The sequence below is a fragment of the Rhodamnia argentea genome, chromosome 1 (assembly GCF_020921035.1).
Source record: "Rhodamnia argentea isolate NSW1041297 chromosome 1, ASM2092103v1, whole genome shotgun sequence".
NCBI classification, from domain to species: domain Eukaryota; kingdom Viridiplantae; phylum Streptophyta; class Magnoliopsida; order Myrtales; family Myrtaceae; genus Rhodamnia; species Rhodamnia argentea.
This window is the reverse complement of record NC_063150.1, coordinates 3,696,982-3,711,643: the sequence shown is the minus strand read 5'-3', so window position 1 is coordinate 3,711,643 and position 14,662 is coordinate 3,696,982. Positions and strand designations below refer to the sequence as shown.

The window sequence follows — 14,662 nt, the reverse complement described above, 5'->3', positions numbered from 1 at the left end:
ACATGGACGGCTAAATTTTTAATATTTTAAATAATTTTTAAGCATTTTTTGGTTTTTTCAAAAAATTTTAAAAATTATTTAAAATATCAAAAATATTTTAAAATCACGTAGGCAACCGGCCACGTAGAATAATATGTCCATGCGGATTTAATTAAAATTGGCAATTACAATGGCATAAATACAAAATTTTAGGACTAAATGGCACTATTATAAAAGCTTAGAATGCACTAATAAAAGGTTAGGACAATCACCAATACAAAAGGTTTAGGAGAATCACTAAAAAAGGTTTAGGACTAATGGCACCAATAAAGGTTTAGGACAATTGGCACAAAAAGGTTAGGACTTAATGGCACTAATGTAATAGGTTTAGGACTTGACACTTCCTGAAATAATTGATAATAGTACATATAACGCTGATTATTTCTTATCTATTACTGACAATTCATTATTTGGGAGATAAATTATGGATTCTGATTGTTCATTTCATGCTACACTAAATAGAAACCGATTTACTTCTTATCAATGCCTAGATAATGGTAAAGTGCAGTGGGGAGCAACGTTAAGTGTGATGTTAAAGATGTTTGTGATGTTAGAATCAAAATGCATAGTGGTATCGTAAGAACAATGACTAGAGTGAAATACATCCCGAATTGAAGAAGAATCTGATTTCCTGAATTACCTAGATTTAGCTGGGTGTTTGGTGTACTTCAGAAGATAGGGCTCTGAAGGTTGTTCATGGGTACCTCAATAATACCGAAAGTAAATATGCACAATAGCCTGTATGAGCCTTATAGAGAAACGATAATGAATTTCGCCAGTGAGATGATCAAACATGTGCCTTGTTGAAGCTTCGTTCGACAAGTGTTCGGCCGTGAATTTTCTTCGTGGAAGTACACCAAGATTGCATGCGTTAGAAATTGATTAGATCTTGTGCTGTAAGATTAGATGGAGGGCCAAAAAGAGGACAGTCCCAAGTGCTCTCCCACAGTAAGTTTTCCAAAAGGTTGTACTCATTACAACAAGGACTTCCAAATTGCAATGGTAAAAATTAGGGCAAATCATTGCTATTGCTCCACTCCTCCACAAAGCCATAGTCAAGAGAGATGGAGAGGGGCAAAGTGGGTTAATGTCTCGTTCATTCATCATTGCACCCACAGCTTTGAATTATTATGCGCTGATTGCATATCACCACCACCATCTTTGTGGCTCATCATCATATTTTTTTTTCCCATCATTTTCCCGAATTGGACAAAACCACTTTGGGCAATTTCGTCGCCTAGCGCCCGGGGCGAAAGGGCATTTTTGTCATTTCGACCGTCGTCTCCGGCTTTGAGCAAGAAAAATGAACAGAGAGGCTGGCATCAAAAGGCCACCCCAAAGCATAGACCGGTCAGTAACTCTTTTTAAAGCACAAAGTACTTTCACATCTTCCCTTTAATCATAAGCTTTCCTTTGTTTTCATGTACTTTCTCTCTTTTTTTTTTTTTGGCATATTAATATTTTTTTTACCTGCCAAAAAGGCACAAAAGGACATTCCTGTCCCCCAAAAAAAATATTTAAAATGCTGGATTTCACTACAGGAGATTTTAAAAAAAATGAAAAATTGGAAAAAAGGGGGGAAAAAAGAAGAAGGTGTTTTGTTTTCTAGTAGTATTTTTTTGTGGCCACTTCATCACATCAAAGTCCATGGGCTAATGAGTGTTTGCTTGAGGGGGCCCAAGCGATCTGCCCCCACGCATCTCTGCAAAATCTCAAGTCCCCTCCCAAAATCTATTTCTTTAATCACAAAATCAAAGACCAAAAGACAAAAAAAAAAAAAAAATGGCACAAAATCAATTATAAAATGAAGAAAAGAAAAATTTTTGTGGGGTCTCTGGCTCATTTATCATATCAAAATTGCATGGGATATCCGATAACCCGTTGGCATGCGATAGTAATTCCGTGTCGATTCTGAGCCGGTAGATTCTCGTATTCTCTATGTCTTATCATTTCGACAATCTCCTATCGATACGAGAGTGTCGGTCATGTGAGAAAATTATCCAAAAAATCGTAAGTTTATTGCACTTTTTGCCGATTCAATCATGAACCTTTTAATTTTGACAATTGAGTCCATCTGATCAATTTTGACCGAAATCGATGTGGCATGGCCGGCGATAATGTGAGTAATTTCTAATGATATTTAATATTTTTTAAATTATGTATTATTATATTTTGATTTTCCTTTTTATCTTTGTACTTTTTTTCTTTCTAATCCGACGAGGGTCACTCGACCCTCGAGGCCATGAAGGCCCTAGGCGAGTGCTTAGAAGCCTCGTCGATCGTGGGCAAGGGCGCAATGGCCTTGTCCGAGGCCTTTGTGGTTGGCGAGGGTCGCTGATGACCCTCGCCCGCTAGTCATAAAATGCAGGAAAAAATAAAGCAAAAAAGGAGAATAAATATAAAATAAAAATTCAAAAAAATAAAATAAAATACTATTAAAAATTATCCACTTCAATGCTGGTCATACCGCATAAGATGGATCATGTCTGCATTAGTGATTTCCAGTCAAAATAGGCCGAATTGACTTAATTGGCAAGACAGTGAAACCATTTAGCACTAAATCGACAAAATTGAAAGGTTTCTGACCGAATTGGCAAAAATGCAATAAGTTCAGGACTTTTTGGATAATTTTCCCATCGCCTCGCGAAAGTCTGAAAATACCCGACAACCTACTCGACCCGATCGAGTCGGACTTCGCGGGGCCCATATTACCACCGAACACACCTAGGCCTCATGTTACGCCTGATATGTCCACTCCCTCTTCGTTTCCATATCCGTCCGTACAGTGCGAGACTTGGGCCGAGTTGTACCTTTCACGAGAACTGGCTATTCGGCTTTGAAAAAATAAAGAAACTTTCTTTTGACCATGATATCTCGCGTTCATGATGGCCAGCTTTCATGGGGTTTTGCCAGTGTGTGGGTTGTGGTGGGGGGATAAATGAAAACGACACGACGTTTAGAAACGAAAAAAAAATTTCGTGGTCAAGTGAAAAATAAAAAATAAAAAATACAAAAATCCATTTGTTTCGAAAAGAAATAATTTTAAAATATTTTATCCCAAAAGTAAATGGCCACATTCTTTAAAATAATTAATCATTGGAAGCTATTTTCATCATCCATGATAATTTGTGCCTAAATAGTTTCATGAATGAAGAAAAATATTTTTCTTTTAATCATTTTTATAAGCAACACATGTCATCATTTATCGAAAAATGCTTTTTAAATCATGAAATTTTTATGAAACAAAAACACCCCCAGGGGGGTTAAGGGCGCACTATAACCATTATGTTTCTCTATTTCAATTCCAGAAATGTTTTACGGGATGTGTTTGAAACAGAAATCTATTTGGTAACGCGATTTCAGTTTCCTATTTCTAGAACAAAAATATGTTCCAAAAATAGGTTTGCAACATAAATGAGAAGTCAAAATTTTTAGTTTTTTTGTTTTTGAAACAGAAATGAGAAACAAGAACTCTCCTCATCGCTCGCTCGCTCCCTCTCTCTCGCGTCTCTATCGCCGGTCGTCGATCCGCCGTCCGCTAGTCCACATGAGCCGGTCCTCCGTCCACCGACAACCCAGAAATTTTATATTATTATCAAATGAATTTCTGTTTCGAGAACAAAATTTTGTGCCGTTATCAAACGCGTTTATCTTCTCAGAAATTTATCCAAAAACTAATTTATTTTTGGCCAAAAGTTAATTTTAGAGATTAAATAATCGTCATTCGAGCTCTAAACTTTCAAATAGGAATCTTCCCGAGCCGGTCAGAGTGGCCAATTCGGATACTTCATTGTCGTCAAAAGTGCAATGTTGAAGGTGGGGTTTCGCTTTCGTGCTTTAGATTATCATTGGAGATGACAAAAGTTGGTTTTTTGTTTTGTTAGGGAGCAACGAGCCAAAATGCGGTCGTGTAAGATCGGCGTTATCCTTTGATCTTTTTAGCCTTTTTTGACTGGTGCTCGTGCGTCTTTTCATGCAACTTTTGGGATGGAGACATGCGTACGTGTATGCCCCCCCCCTCCCTCCCTACTCCCTCCTGATTTTCTCCTAATTAACTAATTGAACACCTTTCTTTTTTTGCAAATCTTTTTTTACTATAAGTTTACTTGCTATTCTCGAAGAGTAGCAATATTACCCTTTTTCGCTTGTCATTATGTCTTACTTTGGCATCTTCGTCGGTCCGTTTTCAATTTTATGAACTATACATTTGTCATGTCAGCATTCAAAATTCCGAGAACGAGACCCGATTTGGGCATTTTTTTCTTTGGTCGAAAGACCTAACTTGAATTGAATTAATTAGAAATAAAACCGATACGCGACATGGTCTATGTGCGTAATTCACACTGATCCGGTCTTTATGTGCTTCACATTTTTATCGTGAATTTCCTCTTCACATTATGGGCTATTCGGGTCATGAAATTGTTCCTTGCCTCGACATGATTTTGCTTATAGTTGAAGCCAATCCTCTTATTTCCCAGCATAATAAGAAGCAAAACTGTTAATGCTCGTAGGCTTATGGAAAGAAGAAGTTTTGGGCTTCCGCTTGGAAGCGCTTCAATTTGGATTTGAGTCAATTTCTTTTACAAGGCCGGGCCGACATACCGAGCCCAGATGAGCCAAACTTATTCTACTGACCCGTTGCCGAAAAACCCATTGGGCATGACCCGCCCGCCCGATTTACTACCCATTGCGGGCGCTCAAATTCGACCCACTGCATCAAGAGAAATTTCAAAATTCCTCTGTACAATGAGAAGAATTTGAGTTAAAACCCAATTACCGTTCCTAACCCCCAATGTGGACAATTTTCCTCGCGGGCTTCTTGCTTTTCAATCCCAATGAGCTGAAGATTGGTGTATTAGGGACCGGAATGCGCTTGACGACCCAACCGATAGGCCAAGATGCGGCCGTGATCCCGACGCATGCCCCCCATTGTCCCCAGCTCAACCGCTCCACCACGGCGAACTGCTTCAGGAACTCGACCATCACCACCTGGCGGACCAGGGTCACCAAGATGATCCCGAGGCTCTTGTAAGTGCCCTTGAACACGCTCTTCTTCTCAAGCTTTCGCGCGCGTTGAATTTGTTGAAGACATGGCACAGGACGGACGCGTTGAATATCAGTGCATGCTTCACCACCATGGCCACGCCGAGGACCGTTTCGCCATTGAATGTAGAGTGAGGAGGACGGCCACTTGGTAAATTGCTTGTCCCACCAGATTCGTCCACATAACGGTGGTAATGAGCGGCTCCGTGCGGCCCCCAGGGGGCTTCTCCATGAGCTCCCTCGGGGGCCGCTGTGTGGACAGGGTGAAGGCGCCAAGCATGATCAGGTTCACCCATAAGAGCTGGACCACCATCAAAGGGACGTCACCGGAGAAGACTGCAGCCACGAAGTTGATCAACAGGGCCGGACGTTCACTGGGAGCTGGAACTGGATGAACTTCTGTATGTTACCGTAGACGCATCGACCCCACTGCAACATGGTTGCCACGGAGGCAAAGTTGTGGTCTGAGACTCTGAGGATGATGATGTCCGAGCTCTCTTTGGCGACCTCGGTGCCTTTGGATGCCCATCGAGACCCCTAATGTCGGCTTCCTGGAGGGCCGGTGCATCTTTCGTGCCGTCCCCTGTGATAGCGACCACCACGTGGCCTTTCTGCTTCAGGCATTGAACCACGAGGAGCTTATCGAAAGGTGGGGATCTCGCCATGACCTGGATTTTCTCAACTCTCTGGGGCCTCTCCTCAGGCGTGTAATTGCGGATCTCAGCTCCTTCCAGGATGGCTTCGTTGGAGGCATCGTCCCCGGGCTTGAGAATCCCACACTCCGTGACAATGGCCTTCACAGTGAAGATGTTGTGTCCCGTTATCATCTTGGTGTTCCCTCCCGCCTCCTGACAAGCTTGGACGGCGCTCTTCCCATCGGGATGACATGGGTCCTTAATACCGTTAACTCCTAGAAATGTCAGGCCGTCTTCCTGGATCTTCTCCTCACTTCTTCTCTTTGTTTGGCTTGTATCAGCCTTCCGGATCTTATGCCAGAAAGCACGAGAGAATTGATGCGAAGTTGAGGCTATGGCCGAGCTACTTGTTCCCCGGTCTCTCTAATTCCGTCTTATCCACTTTTAAGAGTGTACTCCCCTGTTCTGGTGTTCGTCCAGACTAATCTGTCGTATTTCTCTTTTGAACCCAATGGAATCGCGACGATTTCATTAGCCGCACTTTCATCGAACATGTTCTTAATAATTTGTTCATTCCAAGTTGGAATATCACTGAAAATTAGCTCAGAGACCTTCGTCTGTTCCTCCCAGTTTGCTCCCCGGGCCAGCCACTTGGTCTCGTCTCTCGAATGCTAATCTTTTCCCCGTTCCCGACTGCCACCTTACTGATGGAAGAATTTCATCTCTCCCATGAGGATGCTTTGCCAACCCCGCGATGAACGATTCCCCTTTCCCGCCGACGAATGTGGAAAGTAAAGACCTTTTAACAGCAATGAGGAAGGATTTTGCGCTAGACGCCACGCTTGTTTTCCCAACATCGCTTTGTTAAAGGCGATCAGGTCACGAAAGCCCAATCCTCCGTTTTCTTTTCTAGTCTTGAGCAGCTCCCACTTTTATCAGTGTACTCCAGATTTCTGTTCACTAGTATTCCACCAGAACTTTGCAATTCTCTTTTCAATACTCCGACCGATAGAAACTGGAATTTTAAAAACTGACATGAGGTATTATGGGAGAGAGCCTGCACGACCTGCTTTAGTGAGAATCTCTTTTCCTGCTCTTGAGATCAGTTTTGCCTTCCATCCTTCTAGCTTCGTGTTCACTCTAGCTGATATCCAAGCTAGCATCTGCTTTTTACCATTCTCCCCAATCCGAAGGAATTCCGAACTACTTCTCAGTTTTTTTCTATTTCTGGAACACGCAATTCAACTAGCATATTCTGGCGGAGTCTGTGGGCACAATTTTTACTGAAGTACAGCCCAGATTTGTTTAAGTTAATGGCCTGGACTGAAGGGAAGCAATATCTATTCAGAATCTCTGCTACATTTTGACACTCTTTGATGGTCCCCTCTAGGAAAAATACTGAATCGTCTGCAAACAAACAGCAGCTGTGTCAGAATGTAGTATAAATTTCCTACCTCCTGTTGGACTTTCCTACTGAAGATTGTAATCTTGATTCGAATTGTCAAGTTGAGTCGACCAATTGCGGGAGCTCAAATTTGAAATCCACATGCAATAATGCCAATTAGAGCCTACCCTGCCCCATTATAAGATAACAAAAATCTATCCAATCATGGTGTTCCTGTATTAAGGAATGCTATCTTTGAATTGAAATATTTAGATGGATTGATACACAATTCTTTACATTTTTCTGGGTAAAAGAAAGAAAAAAAATCACACTGCATCAAGAACAAATTCAATATACCTGTACAATGAAAATGAGAAGAATTTGGGTTAAACCCAATTAGTGTCCCTAAACCAATTTGACTGTTCTCTGTGCAAAATTTTTCTCTCGAGCTTCTTTCTATTCAATGCCAAAGAGCTGAAGATTGGTGTGTTAGGGGGCGGAATGCACTTGACGACCCAATTGAGAGGCCAAGATGCGGCCGCGATCCTGGCACATGCACCCCATTGTCCCCAGCTCAACCGTTCCGTGACGGTCTACCGCTTCAGGAACTCGACCATCATCACTGGAGGACCATCGTCACCAAGATGATCCCCATGAAGGTCTTGTTCTTGTGTATGCCTTTGAACACGTTCTTCTTCTCGAGCTTCCTCGTGTCGAACTGGTTGAAGACCTGGCACAGGACGAACGCATTGAATATAGTGTCTGCTTCGCTGCCTTGTCCATGCTGAAGATCGATTCTCCTTTGAATTGTAGAGTGAGGAGGATGGCCATTTGGTATGTTGCTTGTGCCACAAGGTTCCTCCACATGACGTTGGTTATGAGTGGCTCAGTCCGGCCCATGGGGGGCTTCTCCATGAGTTCCCTGGTGGGCCACTCCGTGGCCATGGCGAGGGCACCGAGCATGTCCAGGATCAGGTTCACCCATAAAAGCTGGACGGCCATCAGGTGGATGTCGCCGGAGGAGACTGCAGCAGCAAAGTTGATCATGAAGGCCGCGATGTTCAGCGTAAGATGGAACTGGATGAACTTCTAGATGTTATTGTAGACGCATCAACCTCACCGCAGCACCGTCACCACGGAGTCGAAGTTGTCGTCGAGGATTAAGATATATGAGCTCTCTCTGGCTACCTCGGTGCCGTGGATGCCCATCGAAAGCCCTATGTCTGCTTCCTTGAGGGCTGGTGCATCGTTTGTGCCATCTCCTGTGACGGCAACCACGTGGCCATTCTGCTTAAGGCACTAAACCATGAGGAGCTTATCAGAAGGCGAGGATCTCGCCATGACCTGGATTAAGCCTCTCCTCAGATGTGTAGCTGCGGAACTTCGCTCCTTCTACGATGGCTCCGTTTAAGGCATCGTCACCAGGTCTGAGAATCCCGCACTCCATGGCGATGGCCTTAGCGGTGAAGATGTCGTCTCCAGTTATCATCTTGACGTTCACTCCAGCGTCCTGACAAGTTTGGACCGCACTCTTCACGCCAGAACGGCACAGGTCCTTGATACCGACGAGTCCTAGTAATGTCAGGCCATCCTCTTGGATCTTCTTCCCGTCTTCTCTTTCTTTGATTGCTTCCTCGGGGACTTGTTTATGAGCGAAAGCAGTGCACATGAGGCTGCTTTCCGCCATCCCCTGGATAATCTGCTCTAACTTCATCCTTTCATCTTTGTCCAAATCTTTCTCTATCCCTGACCCATCGTAGAACCTCGAGCACATCGCCAAGACCATCTCTGCCGCTCCTTTCCAGTGCACATGGACCGCGTTGTCGGCGCTCTTCTTTATTAGGACACCGCTTCTCTTCTTCTGTGAGTTGAAGGCTTTGACTTGGATGACTTCACAGCTCTTCTTTGTCTCCTCCATGTCCACAGGTGAGTGTGAAACCACCCAGGAATGAACCGCTTTCTCGGTGGGACTACTGGAGAATTCGTACTTCGATCCTGAAGATGACTCATAGACGCTGACCGTGGGGTTCAAAGCGACCCCCTCCTGTATAAAATCCGGGACATAGTTGGAGGCAGAGGAGTATGCATTTTCTGCCACGGAGTCTTTGCCGACCCAGAATTTTGTCACCTTCATCTGGTTCATTGTGAGAGTGCCGGTCTTGTCAGTGCAAATAGTGGTGGCCGACCCCATTGTCGCACAGGCCGACAGCTTCCTCACCATCGCCTTACCCACCATCATCCTATTCCTCGAATAAGCGAGAGTGAGTGTCACCGCAAGCGGCAAGCCTTCAGGAATCGCGACCACCATGATTGTCACTGCAGTTGAGATGATGTCCAGCACGGGGTTTATGATATGGTCGCCCATCGTGTGGCCTGGAACGGATCCTCAGTTCCTGTTCATGTCCTGGGTGTTTCCAGTGAAGCAGCGAATCAGCACGACCACAAGAACCAGGGAATTTACGGCCAAGCGGATTTTGCCAATGGACGAGGTGAGCTTGTTGAGCCAAGCCTGTGAAGGGCTCTGCTCATTGCTGTAGCGGCTGATCGAGCATGTCATCTCGCCCCAAGTCCTGCTCATCACGACCAATGTAACCAGCATCTGAGCATACCCATCAGGCAACCTTTGTGCCGGAGAACAGGAATGGATTCTGATTGCTCTTTACTTCAAGGCGATCACTCTCCCCGGTCATGCTGGATTCGTCAACCTAAATTGACAATGCAACGTCGCACATGATTTGGGGACACTAGGATGAGACGATACGATGCGTTCTGGTCTAACTTGAAGCAAAGAAAAAGAAACCTGAATAAATGTTAACACGAGAACTAATGGATTAGGTTTTATTGTTTAAACCATAATTTTCCGGTAAAAATTTAAGGGAAAATGCCAAAAAAGGGCTCCAAATATACTTATTTTTTCAAATAAAGGCCCAAAGCGTAACTTGTCTAAAAAAAGGGCCCAAAGTGCCTTTTTTAGTTCAAATGAGAGCCTGAATGGGGAGAGTTTCGTCTTTTTACATTTTGTGGTTGTTTTCCTTTTTACCTTTACTTTTTTTCCATTTTCTTTCTTGTTTTCTTTTGTTCTCTTCCTCGTCGCCGGTGGATAGAGAGATGGATAGAGAGAGATTTCACCGACTCCACTCGCTCCGGTTCTTGCCGTTACTCTGCTGGTTTCTTCCACCCGAAGATCCTTTCCCATTGTTACCCTCTCTCTTCTGATGCGAATAAGACGACGACGAAGAAGACGAGGAGGAGAAGGATGAAAACAACTGACCCAACCCGAACACGGAGCCCGCCTTAATCGAACCGATTGGGACATTGAGGACCGGATTGACCCTAACACCCGCTGAATACGACCTCTCCATGCCTCTATACTTGAATCCGGGCCCACCGTAATCGCTCAGGCTGCTCGAGCTCCTCTCCGCACTGTGAAACACCACCTTCCCCGACGTGTTCAGCCTCGGGCTGTTCGCCGTCACTCCTCTGTTCATCAAGCCCCCCGATGGCTCCTCCGTGGATCTCCGCATCGGGCTCCTCTCCACCCCGCCCGCCGCTGGATGGTGATCCGTCGACACCTTCGGATTGTCCGGTCTCGGCTTCACGAGTCTCATCCCGGGGACATTCATCGCTGCCATGGTATTACCGTTCTTGTGGAGTGAGTTAGGGTTAGGCTTGTCGGAATCTAGCGAGAGGCGGTAGAGGTCCTCGAGCTCGTGATTGGAGGAAGACGAAGAGGACAACAAGTGACACGAAGAGGACAGCGAGTGACACAAAGAGATGGAGACGGACTCGCCGTCAGAGGATTCTACGAGCAGCGGGAGGCTCGGATTTGAGGCATCGGAGGTAGATTTGGAGCTGCGGTGGAGAAAATGCATCACCGAGTTGGACGTAGATTGGGTGTTCTTTTGACTGGACTCGGCACGCTTAGGGTTTGATTCCGGTACAGCTTCTTGAGGCAGAGGAGCTCCTCCCGGCGGCTGGAGTTCATCTTGATCCTCCGGCTACGCTCGGAGTTGTTCTCTGGCGACCGGAGGCTTGCCGCATAGGGCGCTTCCGGCGGCAGCTTCACGGCGGAGAGCCGGAGCGGGACGATTTTCCTGTCGGAGAAGAGCTCGTCGGTCGGGAGCATAGCGACTAGATCTTTGAGGTAGAACTCGAAGTCTCCCCCTCGGGGGGAACCCGCGGATCCGCCGCGGGATGAGGTGGGCGGGCAATCGGCTTGGGCGAGGGGTTGTCGTCGGGGAAGTCGCGGCTGAAAGAGGTGCGGGGGCTGAGCCATCCGTGCGCCGGTGCAAGGGAAAGAGGAAAGGAAAAAAGAGAAGAAAAAAAAGGAAAAAAAATGTCAAAATGTAAAAAGACGAAAGTGTCCCATTCAGGTCCTTGTTTGAATCAAAAGAAGGCACTTCAGGCCCCTTTTTAAAACAAATTGCATTCGGGCCCTTAATTGAGAAAATAAGTGTAGTTGGAGCCCTTTTTTTGGCATTTTCCCAAAATTTAACAAAGTTTGTTCTTCTATGACTAGGGCTGCGAATCAAAACCAGTACTTTTACCTTGTTGTAGAATTAAGATTTGGAAAATGACAAATCACCGCCGTCTCCGGCCGTAGAGAAAAGGGAAAAGAAAATAGAAAATTTAAAAATTATAAATTATAAAAATAAATAATATATTTTTAATAATGAAAAATTATTTTTTGCTATTAAAAATATATTTTTTAGAAAATAAATTTTAAAAAATAAAATTTTCTTAACAAATTATAAAACGTAAATATTTCATGATTTAGATAAATATAGAATACGGGTCGGGACGAGTATAGATTGGGTATAGGTCGGGTCGAATATGGGTCCTTAGCTTTGTATTGCATGAAAATAAGTCAAAACGGATTAAATAGGTTGATATGAGCCGAATCATATTTGACCCGATCCACTCGTTTGACACATCTAATAGCAGAATATCGCACGCTTTATACCTTTCATTGAACTAATTACTTGACTAATCAACCCGGGTTCGAGCTTGGTAATGCTAATACTATATACTTCGGGAGGAAACCAACATGAGTGAGTTAATATACAAACCTAATGCGGTCAAACCAGTACAAATTGTCGTCCATACCCGCAAGCTGTGCCCTTCAAATAATAGCCCGTCTGCTGGAACTTAATCGCTGATCTTCAAACAAACAACCTCTCCGACGACGATCCCAAATATGGAAACTTGTTGCCGACGATTCTTCCTTGTCACATTGATGAGAATATTTGCGCGCACCCGAGACAATTTATCATACTCCCGGTTCTACCGGTAATTGCTTCAGACACCACCGTGATCACGAGAAGCACAGCAATGAATGGGCTCCCGTCGTTGCACCAACCTTCCTTGAACCCATTATCCTTGACCAACCCGGACGATCGCCCGGCACAAACAAGAAGAATCATGAGTGTGAGGTCCTTGAAAGCCTCGAGCACAAAGCGGAAGATGCCCTTGGCAGTCGGCTAGTATGCGATGGTGCCAAACACGTTTCGCCTGCGATGGATGTCGTCCGGGATCGCCGCTAATCCCGGCAGACACATCGGTTTCGAGGGCCGAGGCCACTCTGTCAACGCTGTCGAGTTCTCCGAGGTGGCCGAGGTCCTTGTCCTTGACCAGCTTGGTGAGCGGCGACAGATCAATGCTAAAAGAGCCGGATCGATCGGAGCGAGCGCTCTTGAGCCTGATTGGGGATTGAGATCGACGTGTAGGAAAGGGATTTTCTAGGGAATTTCTTGGTCTTCTTTGGGGAGGTAGTGATGGCTCGGGAGGAATGTATGGTGGCGAAGGCCAAGCGCCATTGCTAGGCGAGCTTGGGCATAGCGGGCAAGTCAAGAGAGACCTCGTAACTGACGGAGTCACCACCAGCACCGAGAACGGTCGTCATCCCTGGGAAGAGACACACGGGCTCGTGATCCTCCAACGAGGTAGCGGTCGCGGCAAGGACAAGAGAAAAAGCTCTGATGTTTGAGACGAATATACACATGGACGCATCCCCCATCCACTTATTTATAGATAGACATGGGCGAGCTCGGACTGACTTTGTGTACGCGGTTTCCTTTGCTTCCTCGAAAACGAAGTCCCCGACGCGAGGGATGTGAACTAAAAAGTCATCTCAAACAAGACACCAATAGAAAATTTAGTCACAATTTATTTCGCGAAAAATTATTTTTCTAAATATGATTGCTTATATCGCTTAATAGAATGAATAACTAGAAAATATTTCGCCGTCCATGAAAATATTTATACATAAATTGTTGATGATAGTGAAATTATTTTCCATCGGTTAATTTTCTTTTTTCAAGAGATACAAACGATTGATTTTCAGAAAATATTTTTCAAATTTGTTTATTTTACACGACTCTCACCTTATTAATTGATGGGAAAACTATATATTCTTTATGTACCACTTCTACGTGAAGGTCCGATAGAATTCTTATGATTTCGTTAATTAATAAATCAAGTCACGTATCATCTTCTTTGATTTGCCTGTTCATATATTGCAATATTATCCTACTTAAGTAGATATGTTAGTGCAATAATTAGGACATTCTTTTTCTAAAATTAAGAGGATATCAAGTAGGGTCTACGGAATTTTGTGATGATTTAGTTCAATCACAATTGGCCAACTTTTTTTCCCACTAAGGGTTTTTATATAGGAGATAAGATTAATTTATTTTCTCTAGTAGGTGATAGATAATTATCTCAACATAACAATTAGGAGCCGTTAAGTCCAAGAGATTATAGTGCTCAAGTTATAAACGCGTTCGATCTTTCTCGTTTAAGAAATGTCCATGGAGGTCATCCTGATACAAAATAAATAAATAAAAACAAGATAAATATACTGAAAGTTCTAAAACTTGTAAGCAATTGAGTTCCTCAAACTTACTAAAAGTACAATCACGTCCTAAAACTTATAAAATTTGTGCAATCAAGTCGTTTCGTTAACTACATCCAATTTGGCTAACAGAAAATGCAGACTTGTTTATTTTTTTTTTTATATCTGTTTATCATTTTCTCTCTCTTATGTGACACCGACATTGCTAAAACATAAATGACAAGGCTAAAACAACGTTGTTCGAGTTCCATTATATATATGATATATCTATAAAAATATTTGAATAGTCTTAAAAAATAAACTAAATCAAATGTGATTTTTCATCTTTTTTCTCTCTGGTTGTGGCGGACGTCCGAGGGGGGCGACGGGAACACGAAATGTGCGCGTGCGGGAGCGTTGACCAAGTGTGAACGCGTATAGCAGGTCCGGAAACTTCTAGAAAACTCTCGAAGGTTTTGGAAGCTCGAAGGTATGCTCACGAAAACTTCTAGAAGTCTTGTGCTTACTGAGGGATCGCGCGGGTGGGCCTGAAGAGGGAGAGCAGAGACCATCGGAAGAAGAAAATCTTCACCATCACAGATTTCCCACCAGTGGCTGAGGCGTTTATCTTGTAATCTAATTTGAGTAATAGGGATATGTGCAATTGGATGTTTGCGACAGTTCTAAAACTTGCAAAAACCGCAATCGAGTCCTGAAATTTATTAGATT

At 43.9% G+C, this 14,662-nt stretch overlaps 1 pseudogene; it reads right to left on the bottom strand.

Moving 5' to 3' along the window:
• Positions 1 to 4,596: 4,596 nt before the first annotated feature.
• LOC115731541 lies at positions 4,597 to 13,003 on the bottom strand (annotated as a pseudogene).
• Positions 13,004 to 14,662: the final 1,659 nt, after the last annotated feature.